Raw genomic sequence first — 12279 nt, forward strand, 5'->3', positions numbered from 1 at the left:
AAAGCCAAGGTTCAAACCTGGAGCCTCTCGGACCTAGAACCTGAAACATAACGCTTTACCAACTCAGCTACTTCCGCTTGAATACATTCGTTTTGAGCAGCTTCCTCAGGTGTTGCCATTGTAGGTTCTTCAGTCATTTTAAAATTAGAAATTTCTCTTTCAACGGTCTTTTTATAATAAAAATTTGTGTTTGAACGATATTCTTAAATACCTGTGTCCTGGTCGTCATTTATATTCCCTGTGTCCCGGTCGTCATTTGTGTCCCGGTATCCCAGTCTGTATTTCTCTTTGAGTGTCCCGGTCTGTAATTTCTCTTTGAGTGTTTTTTCTTTTTAGTATTTTTTAGTTTTTTACATTTTTTCTTTTTTCAGTTTTCTTTTTCTTTTTTATTTTTCAGCGTGTCCTGGTCGTCATTTATATTCCCTGTGTCCCTGTCGTCATGTTTTTTACATTTTTTCTTTTTTCAGTTTTCTTTTTCTTTTTTATTTTTCAGCTTCACTATGAAATACATATCGCCGAACCTTTGTTTTTTTTTAACTAAAATCTGGTAGGCATTGATGACCTTATCCAAGTCAAAATCCCAAACCCAATCATCATCGCTATCATTTTCAGTTTTGATATGTTTTGACTCTCGCTGTCCAGGTGGATCTTCATCTAACTGCGCGGTTTTTCCTTTTTTTCTTTTTAGTTTTTAATTGGTTTTTACCTTTTTTTTTAGCTTTTTTAATTTTTTTTCGTTTTTTCTTCTTACTTTTTTTTTAGTTTTTATCTTTTTTATTTTTTTTTAATTTTTATTCTTAATTTTATTAGTTTTCTTTTTCACTTCTATTTTTCAGTTTTTTCCTTTTTTTTAAGTTTTTTTTTAGTTTTTAGTTTTTTTAGTTTTTTAGTTTTTTAGTTTTTTTAGTTTTTTAGCTTTTTTATTTTTTTATTAGTTTTTAGTTTTTTTGTAGTTTTTGACGTCATGACGTCAACCTGATCCACAGATCCACAGACAGACAGACAACTTATTTTTATATATATAGATAGATAGAAGATATATTCCCTGTGTCCCGGTCGTCATTTGTGTCCCGGTATCCCAGTCTGTAATTTCTCTTTGAGTGTCCCGGTCTGTAATTTCTCTTTGAGTGTTTTTTCTTTTTAGTATTTGTTAGTTTTTTACATTTTTTCTTTTTTCAGTTTTCTTTTTCTTTTTTTAGTTTTTATCTTTTTTATTTTTTTTTATTTTTATTCTTAATTTTATTAGTTTTCTTTTTCTCTTCTATTTTTCAGTTTTTTCCTTTTTTTTAAGTTTTTTTTTAGTTTTTAGTTTTTTTAGTTTTTTAGTTTTTTTAGTTTTTTAGCTTTTTTATTTTTTTTTTATTAGTTTTTAGTTTTTTTGTAGTTTTTGACGTCATGACGTCAACCTGATCCACAGATCCACAGATCCACAGATCCACAGACAACTTATTTTTATATATATAGATATATATATATATATATATATATATATATATATATATATATATATATATATATATATATATATATATATATATATATATATATATATATATATTTATATATATATATATATATACAACATTCTTTGCTGTCCCATTGTCTGTGCATATTGCAAATATACAACATTCTTTGCTGTCCCATTGTCTGTGCATATAAATAGATTGTCAGGTTTACCGACTCTTGAACATGCAACATATAATGGTCCATGGGAAAACAATCCGTACTCAGATCTATACATCATGATTCTAATGACTGCCCTTGAGCTTTGTTGATGGTGATTGCTAATCGACCATTCCCTGTGTCGCCGTCGTCATTTATATATCCCCCTGTGCCCCCCAGCGTCCCCTTTGTAGTTGTGTCCCTGTGTCCCGGTCGTCATTTGTGTCCCGGTGTCCCAGTCTGTGATTTCTCTTTGAGTGTCCTGGGCGACATTTATATTCCTTGTGTCCCGGTGTCCCTGTCGTCATTTATATCCCCCTGTCCCCCCCGGCGTCCCCGTTGTAGTTGTGTCCCTGTGTCCCGGTCGTCATTTATATTCCCTGTGTTCTGGTCGTCATTTGTATCCCGGTGTCCCGGTCTGTATATACATTAGTTTTTTAGTTTTGTTTTTCTCCTTTATTTTTCATTTTTTTCCTTTTTTTATTTTTTTTTTCTTTTTTAGTTTTTTTAGTTTTTTAGCTTTTTTAGTTTTTTATTAGTTTTCAGTTTTTTTTCTTTTTAATTTTTTTTTAGTTTTTACCATTTTTTAGTTTTTTTTAGTTTTTTTTTACTTATGTCCTGGTCGTCATTTATACTCCCTGTGTCCCGGTCGTCATTTGTGTCCCGGTGCTTTGTTGATGGTGATTGCTAATCGAACATTCCTTTTGTCCCGGTCGCTTTCTCTTTGAATGTCGTCATTTATATTCCCTATGTGCCGGTGTCCCGGTCGTCATTTGTCTCCCGATTTCCCGGTCTGTAATTTCGTCAGTTGAAAACATGACGTCAGTCAACACACAAACATGACGTCACCCGACAGACAGACCCACACATCCATAGACAACTTATTTATATATCTTCTATATATATAAAAATAAGTTGTCTGTCTGTCTGTGGATGGATCAGGTGACGTCACCTGAAAAAACTGGATCAGGTGACGTCAAAACTGAAAAAACTAAAAAAAGGCAAAAACTACAAAAAAACTAAAAACTAATAAAAAAAATAAAAAAGCTAAGAAACTAAAAAAAACTAAAAAAAGGCAAAAACTACAAAAAAAACTAAAAACTAATAAAAAAGCTAAAAAACTAAAAAACTAAAAAAGGCAAAAACTACAAAAAAAACTAAAAACTAATAAAAAAAATAAAAAAGCTAAAAAACTAAAAAAACTAAAAAAACTAAAAAAAGGTAAAAAACTAAAAAAAACTAAAAAGTAAAAAAAACTAAAAAAAAGGAAAAAACTGAAAAATAAGCTAAAATAAAGGTAAAAACCAATAAAAAACTAAAAAAAAAACTGAAAAAACTAAAAAAAGGCAAAAACTACAAAAAAAAAACTAAAAACTAATAAAAAAAGTAAAAAAGCTAAAAAACTAAAAAAACTAAAAAAAGGTAAAAAAACTAAAAAAAATAAAAAATAAAAAAAAACTAAAAAAAAGGAAAAAAACTGAAAAATAAGCTAAAATAAAGGTAAAAACCAATAAAAAACTAAAAGAAAAAAAGGAAAAAACTAAAAAAAATTTTCATCTAAAAAACTAAAAAAAACTAAAAAAGGTAAAAACTAAAAGAACTAAAAAAGAAAAAAATAAATGACGACACTCAAAGAGAAAGCGACCAGGACAAAAGGAATGTTCGATTAGCAATCAACAAAGCACCGGGACACAGGGAGTATAAATGACGACCAGGACATAAGTAAAAAAAAAAATTAACAAAACTAAAAAGAAGGTAAAAACTACAAAAAAACTAAAAAGAAAAAAAAACTAAACACTAATAAAAAAACTAAAAAATCTAAAAATCTAAATAAACTAAAAAAGAAAAAAAAAGGAAAAAAATAAAGGAGAAAAACAAAACTAAAAAACGAATGTATATACAGACCGGTACACCGGGATACAAATGACGACCGGGACACAGGGAATATAAATGACGACCGGGACACAGGGACACAACTACAACGGGGACACCGGGGGAAACAGGGGGATATAAATGACGACCGGGACAAAAAAACTAAAAAGAAAAAAAAACTAAAAACTAATAAAAAACTAAAAAATCTAAAAATCTAAATAAGCTAAAAAAGAAAAAAAAAGGAAAAAAATAAAGGAGAAAAACAAAACTAAAAAACGAATGTATATACAGACCGGGACACCGGGATACAAATGACGACCGGGACACAGGGAATATAAATGACGACCGGGACACAGGGACACAACTACAACGGGGACACCGGGGGAAACAGGGGGATATAAATGACGACCGGGACACCGGGACAGGGAATGGTCGATTAGCAATCACCATCGACAAAGCTCAAGGGCAATCATTAGAATCATGAGGTATAGATCTGAATACAGATTGTTTTCCCATGGACCATTATATGTTGCATGTTCAAGAGTCGGTAAACCTGACAATCTATTTATATGCAAAGACAATGGGACAGCAAAGAATGTTGTATATTCGCAAGTTTTACGTAGTTAAAACCATATATATATATATATATATATATATATATATATATATATATATATATATATATATATATATATATATATATCTATCTATATTCACAGGTGGGACATAGGGACACAACTACAATGGCGCGTAGCTATTATGGCGCGTAACGACTACGCGCGTGTTGGGGTGGCGCGAAGCGCCACCCCAACAGCTAGTATATATATATATATATATATATATATATATATATATATATATAAAAATAAGTTGTCTGTCTGTCTGTGGATGGATCAGGTGACGTCACCTGAAAAAACTGGATCAGGTGACGTCAAAACTGAAAAAACTAAAAAAAGGCAAAAACTACAAAAAAACTAAAAACTAATAAAAAAAATAAAAAAGCTAAAAAACTAAAAAAACTAAAAAAAGGCAAAAACTACAAAAAAACTAAAAACTAATAAAAAAGCTAAAAAACTAAAAAAACTAAAAAAAAGGCAAAAACTACAAAAAAAACTAAAAACTAATAAAAAAATAAAAAAGCTAAAAAACTAAAAAAACTTAAAAAACTAAAAAAAGGTAAAAAACTAAAAAAACTAACTACAAAAAAAACTAAAAACTAATAAAAAAAATAAAAAAGCTAAAAAACTAAAAAAACTAAAAAAAGGCAAAAACTACAAAAAAAAACTAAAAACTAATAAAAAAGCTAAAAAACTAAAAAAACTAAAAAATCATCTAAAAAACTAAAAAAAACTAAAAAAGGTAAAAACTAAAAGAACTAAAAAAGAAAAAAATAAATGACGACACTCAAAGAGAAAGCGACCAGGACAAAAGGAATGTTCGATTAGCAATCAACAAAGCACCGGGACACAGGGAGTATAAATGACGACAAGGACATAAGTAAAAAAAAAAACTAACAAAACTAAAAAGAAGGTAAAAACTACAAAAAAACTAAAAAGAAAAAAAAACTAAAAACTAATAAAAAAACTAAAAAATCTAAAAATCTAAATAAACTAAAAAAGAAAAAAAAAGGAAAAAAATAAAGGAGAAAAACAAAACTAAAAAACGAATGTATATACAGACCGGGACACCGGGATACAAATGACGACCGGGACACAGGGAATATAAATGACGACCGGGACACAGGGACACAACTACAACGGGGACACCGGGGGAAACAGGGGGATATAAATGACGACCGGGACACCGGGACAGGGAATGGTCGATTAGCAATCACCATCAACAAAGCTCAAGGGCAATCATTAGAATCATGAGGTATAGATCTGAATACAGATTGTTTTCCCATGGACCATTATATGTTGCATGTTCAAGAGTTGGTAAACCTGACAATCTATTTGGATCAGGTGACGTCACCTGAAAAAACTGGATCAGGTGACGTCAAAACTGAAAAAAGGCAAAAACTACAAAAAAAACTAAAAACTAATAAAAAAAATAAAAAAGCTAAAAAACTAAAAAAAACTAAAAAAAGGCAAAAACTACAAAAAAACTAAAAACTAATAAAAAAGCTAAAAAACTAAAAGAACTAAAAAAAGGCAAGAACTACAAAAAAAACTAAAAACTAATAAAAAAAATAAAAAAGCTAAAAAACTAAAAAAACTAAAAAAACTAAAAAAAGGTAAAAAACTAAAAAAACTAACTACAAAAAAAACTAAAAACTAATAAAAAAAATAAAAAAGCTAAAAAACTAAAAAAACTAAAAAAAGGCAAAAACTACAAAAAAAACTAAAAACTAATAAAAAAGCTAAAAAACTAAAAAAACTAAAAAAAGGCAAAAACTACAAAAAAAACTAAAAACTAATAAAAAAAATAAAAAAGCTAAAAAACTAAAAAAACTAAAAAAACTAAAAAAAAGGTAAAAAACTAAAAAAACTAAAAACTAAAAAAAACTAAAAAAAAGGAAAAAACTGAAAAATAAGCTAAAATAAAGGTAAAAACCAATAAAAAACTAAAAAAAAAAACTGAAAAACTAAAAAAAGGCAAAAACTACAAAAAAAACTAAAAACTAATAAAAAAAATAAAAAAGCTAAAAAACTAAAAAAACTAAAAAAACTAAAAAAAGGTAAAAAACTAAAAAAAATAAAAAATAAAAAAAAACTAAAAAAAAGGAAAAAACTGAAAAATAAGCTAAAATAAAGGTAAAAACCAATAAAAAACTAAAAAGAAAAAAAGGAAAAAACTAAAAAAAATTTTCATCTAAAAAACTAAAAAAAACTAAAAAAGGTAAAAACTAAAAGAACTAAAAAAGAAAAAAATAAATGACGACACTCAAAGAGAAAGCGACCAGGACAAAAGGAATGTTCGATTAGCAATCAACAAAGCACCGGGACACAGGGAGTATAAATGACGACCAGGACACAAGTAAAAAAAAAAATTAACAAAACTAAAAAGAAGGTAAAAACTACAAAAAAACTAAAAAGAAAAAAAAACTAAAAACTAATAAAAAAACTAAAAAATCTAAAAATCTAAATAAACTAAAAAGGAAAAAAATAAAGGAGAAAAACAAAACTAAAAAACGAATGTATATACAGACCGGGACACCGGGATACAAATGACGACCGGGACACAGGGAATATAAATGACGACCGGGACACAGGGACACAACTACAACGGGGACACCGGGGGAAACAGGGGGATATAAATGACGACCGGGACACCGGGACAGGGAATGGTCGATTAGCAATCACCATCAACAAAGCTCAAGGGCAATCATTAGAATCATGAGGTATAGATCTGAATACAGATTGTTTTCCCATGGACCATTATATGTTGCATGTTCAAGAGTTGGTAAACCTGACAATCTATTTGGATCAGGTGACGTCACCTGAAAAAACTGGATCAGGTGACGTCAAAACTGAAAAAAGGCAAAAACTACAAAAAAAACTAAAAACTAATAAAAAAAATAAAAAAGCTAAAAAACTAAAAAAAAATAAAAAAAGGCAAAAACTACAAAAAAACTAAAAACTAATAAAAAAGCTAAAAAACTAAAAGAACTAAAAAAAGGCAAGAACTACAAAAAAAACTAAAAACTAATAAAAAAAATAAAAAAGCTAAAAAACTAAAAAAACTAAAAAAACTAAAAAAAGGTAAAAAACTAAAAAAACTAACTACAAAAAAAACTAAAAACTAATAAAAAAAATAAAAAAGCTAAAAAACTAAAAAAACTAAAAAAAGGCAAAAACTACAAAAAAAACTAAAAACTAATAAAAAAGCTAAAAAACTAAAAAAACTAAAAAAAGGCAAAAACTACAAAAAAAACTAAAAACTAATAAAAAAAATAAAAAAGCTAAAAAACTAAAAAAACTAAAAAAACTAAAAAAAGGTAAAAAACTAAAAAAACTAAAAACTAAAAAAAACTAAAAAAAAGGAAAAAACTGAAAAATAAGCTAAAATAAAGGTAAAAACCAATAAAAAACTAAAAAAAAAACTGAAAAACTAAAAAAAGGCAAAAACTACAAAAAAAACTAAAAACTAATAAAAAAAGTAAAAAAGCTAAAAAACTAAAAAAACTAAAAAAACTAAAAAAAGGTAAAAAACTAAAAAAAATAAAAAATAAAAAAAAACTAAAAAAAAGGAAAAAACTGAAAAATAAGCTAAAATAAAGGTAAAAACCAATAAAAAACTAAAAAGAAAAAAAGGAAAAAACTAAAAAAAATTTTCATCTAAAAAACTAAAAAAAACTAAAAAAGGTAAAAACTAAAAGAACTAAAAAAGAAAAAAATAAATGACGACACTCAAAGAGAAAGCGACCAGGACAAAAGGAATGTTCGATTAGCAATCAACAAAGCACCGGGACACAGGGAGTATAAATGACGACCAGGACATAAGTAAAAAAAAAACTAACAAAACTAAAAAGAAGGTAAAAACTACAAAAAAACTAAAAAGAAAAAAAAACAAAACTAATAAAAAATCTAAAAATCTAAATAAACTAAAAAGGAAAAAAATAAAGGAGAAAAACAAAACTAAAAAACGAATGTATATACAGACCGGTACACCGGGATACAAATGACGACCGGGACACAGGGAATATAAATGACGACCGGGACACAGGGACACAACTACAACGGGGACACCGGGGGAAACAGGGGGATATAAATGACGACCGGGACACCGGGACAGGGAATGGTCGATTAGCAATCACCATCAACAAAGCTCAAGGGCAATCATTAGAATCATGAGGTATAGATCTGAATACAGATTGTTTTCCAATGGACCATTATATGTTGCATGTTCAAGAGTCGGTAAACCTGACAATCTATTTATATGCAAAGACAATGGGACAGCAAAGAATGTTGTATATTCGCAAGTTTTACGTAGTTAAAACCATATATATATATATATATATATATATATATATATATATATATATATATATATATATATATATATATATATATATATATATATATATATATATATATATATATATATATATATATATATATATATCTATCTATATTCACAGGTGGGACATAGGGACACAACTACAATGGCGCGTAACTATTATGGCGCGTAACGACTTACGCGCGCGGGGGGGCTTGGGGGGGGGCGCGAAGCGCCCCCACCAACTAGGTGTTGGGGTGGCGCGAAGCGCCACCCCAACAGCAAGTCTTCTATATATATAAAAATAAGTTGTCTGTCTGTCTGTGGATGGATCAGGTGACGTCACCTGAAAAAACTGGATCAGGTGACGTCAAAACTGAAAAAACTAAAAAAAGGCAAAAACTACAAAAAAAACTAAAAACTAATAAAAAAATAAAAAAGCTAAAAAACTAAAAAAACTAAAAAAAGGCAAAAACTACAAAAAAAACTAAAAACTAATAAAAAAGCTAAAAAACTAAAAAAACTAAAAAAAGGCAAAAACTACAAAAAAAACTAAAAACTAATAAAAAAATAAAAAAGCTAAAAAACTAAAAAAACTAAAAAAACTAAAAAAAGGTAAAAAACTAAAAAAAACTAAAAACTAAAAAAACTAAAAAAAAAGGAAAAAACTGAAAAATAAGCTAAAATAAAGGTAAAAACCAATAAAAAACTAAAAAAAAAACTGAAAAAACTAAAAAAAGGCAAAAACTACAAAAAAAAACTAAAAACTAATAAAAAAAGTAAAAAAGCTAAAAAACTAAAAAAACTAAAAAAACTAAAAAAAGGTAAAAAACTAAAAAAAAATAAAAAATTAAAAAAAACTAAAAAAAAGGAAAAAACTGAAAAATAAGCTAAAATAAAGGTAAAAACCAATAAAAAACTAAAAAGAAAAAAAGGAAAAAACTAAAAAAAATTTTCATCTAAAAAACTAAAAAAACTAAAAAAGGTAAAAACTAAAAGAACTAAAAAAGAAAAAAATAAATGACGAAACTCAAAGAGAAAGCGACCAGGACAAAAGGAATGTTCGATTAGCAATCAACAAAGCACCGGGACACAGGGAGTATAAATGACGACCAGGACATAAGTAAAAAAAAAAAACTATCTATATATATAAAAATAAGTTGTCTGTGGATCTGTGGATCGTGGATCAGGTGACGTCACCTGAAAAAACTGGATCAGGTGACGTCAAAACTGAAAAAACTAAAAAAAGGCAAAAACTACAAAAAAAACTAAAAACTAATAAAAAAAATAAAAAAGCTAAAAAACTAAAAAAACTAAAAAAAGGCAAAAACTACAAAAAAAACTAAAAACTAATAAAAAAGCTAAAAAACTAAAAAAACTAAAAAAAAAGGCAAAAACTACAAAAAAAACTAAAAACTAATAAAAAAAATAAAAAAGCTAAAAAACTAAAAAAACTAAAAAAACTAAAAAAAGGTAAAAAACTAAAAAAACTAAAAACTAAAAAAAACTAAAAAAAAGGAAAAAACTGAAAAATAAGCTAAAATAAAGGTAAAAACCAATAAAAAACTAAAAAAAAACTGAAAAAACTAAAAAAAGGCAAAAACTACAAAAAAACTAAAAACTAATAAAAAAAGTAAAAAAGCTAAAAAACTAAAAAAACTAAAAAAACTAAAAAAACTAAAAAAAGGTAAAAAACTAAAAAAAATAAAAAATAAAAAAAAAACTAAAAAAAAAGGAAAAAACTGAAAAATAAGCTAACATAAAGGTAAAAACCAATAAAAAACTAAAAAGAAAAAAAGGAAAAAACTAAAAAAAAAATTTCATCTAAAAAACTAAAAAAAAACTAAAAAAGGTAAAAACTAAAAGAACTAAAAAAAAAAAAAATAAATGACGACACTCAAAGAGAAAGCGACCAGGACAAAAGGAATGTTCGATTAGCAATCAACAAAGCACCGGGACACAGGGAGTATAAATGACGACCAGGACATAAGTAAAAAAAAAAATTAACAAAACTAAAAAGAAGGTAAAAACTACAAAAAAACTAAAAAGAAAAAAAAACTAAAAACTAATAAAAAAACTAAAAAATCTAAAAATCTAAATAAATTAAAAAAGAAAAGAAAAGGAAAAAAATAAAGGAGAAAAACAAAACTAAAAAACGAATGTATATACAGACCGGTACACCGGGATACAAATGACGACCGGGACACAGGGAATATAAATGACGACCGGGACACAGGGACACAACTACAACGGGGACACCGGGAGAAACAGGGGGATATAAATGACGACCGGGACAAAAAAACTAAAAAGAAAAAAAAAACTAAAAACTAATAAAAAAACTAAAAAATCTAAAAATCTAAATAAGCTAAAAAAGAAAAATAAAGGAAAAAAATAAAGGAGAAAAACAAAACTAAAAAACGAATGTATATACAGACCGGGACACCGGGATACAAATGACGACCGGGACACAGGGAATATAAATGACGACCGGGACACAGGGACACAACTACAACGGGGACACCGGGGGAAACAGGGGGATGTAAATGACGACCGGGACACCGGGACAGGGAATGGTCGATTAGCAATCACCATCAACAAAGCTCAAGGGCAATCATTAGAATCATGAGGTATAGATCTGAATACAGATTGTTTTCCCATGGACCATTATATGTTGCATGTTCAAGAGTCGGTAAACCTGACAATCTATTTATATGCAAAGACAATGGGACAGCAAAGAATGTTGTATATTCGCAAGTTTTACGTAGTTAAAACCATATATATATATATATATATATATATATATATATATATATATATATATATATATATATATATATATATATATATATATATATATATATATATATATATATATATATATATATCTATATTCACAGGTGGGACATAGGGACACAACTACAATGGCGCGTAACTATTATGGCGCGTAACGACTTACGCGCGCGGGGGGGCTTGGGGGGGGGCGCGAAGCGCCCCCACCAACTAGGTGTTGGGGTGGCGCGAAGCGCCACCCCAACAGCTAGTCTTCTATATATATAAAAATAAGTTGTCTGTCTGTCTGTGGATGGATCAGGTGACGTCACCTGAAAAAACTGGATCAGGTGACCTCAAAACTGAAAAAACTAAAAAAAGGCAAAAACTACAAAAAAAACTAAAAACTAATAAAAAAAATAAAAAAGCTAAAAAACTAAAAAAACTAAAAAAAGGCAAAAACTACAAAAAAAACTAAAAACTAATAAAAAAGCTAAAAAACTAAAAAAACTAAAAAAAGGCAAAAACTACAAAAAAAACTAAAAACTAATAAAAAAATAAAAAAGCTAAAAAACTAAAAAAACTAAAAAAACTAAAAAAAGGTAAAAAACTAAAAAAACTAAAAACTAAAAAAACTAAAAAAAAAGGAAAAAACTGAAAAATAAGCTAAAATAAAGGTAAAAACCAATAAAAAACTAAAAAAAAAACTGAAAAAACTAAAAAAAGGCAAAAACTACAAAAAAAAACTAAAAACTAATAAAAAAAGTAAAAAAAGTAAAAAACTAAAAAACTAAAAAAACTAAAAAAAGGTAAAAAACTAAAAAAAATAAAAAATTAAAAAAAACTAAAAAAAAGGAAAAAACTGAAAAATAAGCTAAAATAAAGGTAAAAACCAATAAAAAACTAAAAAGAAAAAAAGGAAAAAACTAAAAAAAATTTTCATCTAAAAAACTAAAAAAAACTAAAAAAGGTAAAAACTAAAAGAACTAAAAAAGAAAAAAATAAACGACGAAACTCAAAGAGAAAGCGACCAGGACA

This window comes from Artemia franciscana, unplaced genomic scaffold (genome assembly GCF_032884065.1).
Source record: "Artemia franciscana unplaced genomic scaffold, ASM3288406v1 Scaffold_1435, whole genome shotgun sequence".
Lineage (NCBI taxonomy): Eukaryota > Metazoa > Arthropoda > Branchiopoda > Anostraca > Artemiidae > Artemia > Artemia franciscana.